Source organism: Triticum dicoccoides, chromosome 1A (genome assembly GCF_002162155.2).
Source record: "Triticum dicoccoides isolate Atlit2015 ecotype Zavitan chromosome 1A, WEW_v2.0, whole genome shotgun sequence".
In the NCBI taxonomy this organism is placed as follows: Eukaryota; Viridiplantae; Streptophyta; class Magnoliopsida; order Poales; family Poaceae; genus Triticum; species Triticum dicoccoides.
Window position 1 is genome coordinate 429016655 of NC_041380.1, and position 3471 is coordinate 429020125.

The window sequence follows — 3471 nt, forward strand, 5'->3', positions numbered from 1 at the left end:
GCCATCATACGGGCCTTCACGAAGCGTTTCCACGACATCATCTTTGAAAGAAGGGGGTGCGGGAATGGGGATTGGGATTCGAGGATTCGGGGGTTGCCAGCACTGGAGCAGACGAGCCGGTGAAACTTAAGGAGGGAGACTTAAATAGACCCAGATATTTTCATCACAAACAGTTCCTAGAAAACAACTATGTGTGATGTTGTACATATTTTTATTAGCTGTGAAAGACGAATTTGGAGTAAAGTGGCAACGGATGGTGTTTTAAATGAATGAGAAATTTTGTAGTACTAATACAATTGTCATGTCAAATTTTGGAAAATTTTAGGGGTCATTTGACCTTTTAAGACATTTAAGTGATTTTCTAGCAATGAGAAATTAGGAGGAAGTATTTTTTTGGCTTGTAATAACAAGGCACCTGCTTGCATAATGCAATGACCCTGGTGGGTCCCTATTGTCAGCCTCTCCACGTACAGTCATCTCCTGATTCCTTTTGGTTGTTGAACATGTTTTTTGCGGGGAGGTTGTTGACTATGTTGACAATGCCAGATGGCGGCGGGCACAACGAGTGAACCAAGGCGGAGAACAATGACGAGGCCTCTGACGGGAACGAACAGCAGCCGTGGAAGATGCGGCAGTGTAGTGCCAGGTGGAGGGGAGTACGAGGGAAACAACATGCAACTCAAGCTTACAAACGGTACAAAAAGCACAAGGATTACTTGTTCATCAAATTTTTAGACTAAACCCAAATTGAACATGATAGTAAGATCTAACCCAACGACTCTTTTTCGTTATCACAAACAAATGGATTGGTCTGATCCATAAAATCAACATCCTGTGCAAAAAAAATTATTCCAGGATGACTACAACTTGTTGTAAATAGAAGCCGAGCACGTTTAGAAGCCCTTTTGTCCACATGAAACTTCTCTTTTTTGCTGTCCAACATGTCCGCCCGTGAGAAATCTCTTGCGGTAAAACTTAAGCCTCATGGACAATAGTAACCTCGCATTGAACAGGAAGAATGTGAAAAAGTTTCTGTTTGCCTGGTTCAATGATATCCTTCCATCGTTATTGTCCTCAAAGGAATGTCATGAGAACAAAGAAAATCCTAGTGCTTATTACGCCAGCGATTGTTTATACGTTTTTTCCATGTTGTAGCACTACCTAAGTAGACATGAAGATTGAAAACAGTTATGGTCTGAACAAAGAGTGTGTCGAAAGAGTGACAGCTGAACGATTAATTCTTGTGCAATATATACGGGCTTTCAATGTGCATGAAATCATCACCTCTATATATAAATTCTCCAAAGATGGAAAGCATTGATGCAAGCCAATAATTATGTTCGGATAAAAACTAAACATTTCGATATATAAGATCTTGACAGAATCCAGCAACATTGATAGGCTAACCATGGACGAACTCTTCCTTGAGCATATAACATAATATTAGTACCCAAAGTGTACTCGAAGATGATATTAAACTTATGCGCAGAAATGAAAAATGCAGCTTATGATTACAAATGTGTAGATGATAATATACGGTAGCTGAATAAGTGTGGAGCCAAACACCAACTTGTTGTGATCATCAAACGGATCACGAATTACACCCAAGGTCTCTAGTTTGGGCACAGAGACGACATTTATTTGCGAAGGTGTATAACAACTATCAATGAGCAACCTTTGAAGTGAAGGGGCATCTTCAATGATGAGCTGTTGTCCTTCAAAACAAATTCCAATGCTTTTAAGGTGAGGCGACTTTATTTTGAGACAACTGATAGGGATTTCTATTCCCAAAACAAACAACAAGCGCTCTGATAACCCACAAGTATAGGGGATCAATTGTAGCCTCTTTTGATAAGTAAGAGTGTCGAACCCAATGAGGAGCTAAAGGTAGAACAAATATTCCCTCAAGTTCTATCGACCACCGATACAACTCTACGCACGCTTAACGTTCGCTTTACCTAGAACAAGTATGAAACTAGAAGTACTTTGTAGGTGTTTTGGATAGGTTTGCAAGAATATAAAGAGCACGTAAATAAAAACTAGGGGCTGTTTTAGGTAAAGGAGAAATAAAGTTAGTATAGCGAGTGTGGAAAAGTGGTGGTAGGAGTTGCGAAATTGTCCCTAAGCAATTGACTACCTTACTAGACCGATAGCATGTTTTATGTGGGAGAGGCCACTGCTAGCATGTCATCCCTGACTTGGCATTCTATGCACTTATTATTGTAACTATTAGCAAGCATCCGCAACTACTAACATTCATTAAGGTAAAACCCAACCATAGCATTAAGATATATTGGTCCCCCTTCAATCCCGTATGTATCAATTTCTATGCTAGGTTGAAGCTTCTGTCACTATTGCCATCCAATACATAGTCCTATTAACATACAACTAACCCTATGGTGTGATCCACGCGCATGCTCATATGATGGGCACCAAAGGACAACAACATAACCACAAGCAAATTAAACCAATCATAGCAATTCACCAATTACTGATAGGACAATGAAAATCTACTCAGACATCATAGGATGGAAACACATCATTTGATAATATTATGAAGCATAAAGCACCATGTTCAAGTAGAGGGTACAGCGGGTTGCGGGAGAGTGGACCGCTATAGATAGATGGGGGAAGGTGATGAAGATGTTGGTGAAGATGACGGAAGTGTTGGTGTAGATCGCCATGACACGATCATGGCCCCGACGGTGTTCCGGCGTCACCGGGAGAGAGGGGGAGAGAGCCCCCCTTCTTCTTCTTCTTCTTCCTTGACCTTCTCCCTAGATGGGAGAAGGGTTTACCCTCTGGTCCTTGTCTTCCATGGCATGGGAGGGGCGAGAGCCCCTCCGAGATTGGATCTGTCACTCTGTCTCTCTCTGTTTTTGCATTCCAGATTCTGGCCTTTCATCGTTTCTTATATTCCCGGAGATCCGTAACTCCGATTGGGCTGAAATTTTAACAGGATTTCTATCTAGATATTGGCTTTCTTGCGGCCAAAGAAGGGCACCAACCGCCTTATGGGGTGGCCACGAGGGCCCAAGGTGCACCAGACCCCCTGTGGCGCCCCCTGCCTTGTGCCCCCCCAAGCATCGTCTCGCGTTGATTCTTCTTCCCAAAAATCATGGCTGTCACTTGCTCGCTCGCGCTGCTGTTTCCCGGGCTCTCGCCCGCTTGCTCGCGCTGCTGCTTCGGCTCTCGCTCGCTGGCTCGTGCTGCTGCTCTCCCCCTCGCTCGTGCTGCTGCTCTACTCCGATTTAGCTACACTTCAGTCGACTGAATCGAATTTTGGGTCAGTCGATTTTCAGGGGGTGGTGGGTCTCGCCGGAGTTAAGGAAGAACCACCCGCGGCGGGGAGCGGGGCTTGCCGAAGAGGTACCCCACTATCTATCTTAGGGTTCTGGGTGGGTTGCTGCTCGCCGACGGTGGGGGGCTGCGGTTGTGGGGCGGTGGCGTGGGGATCGCCGGAGAAAAAGC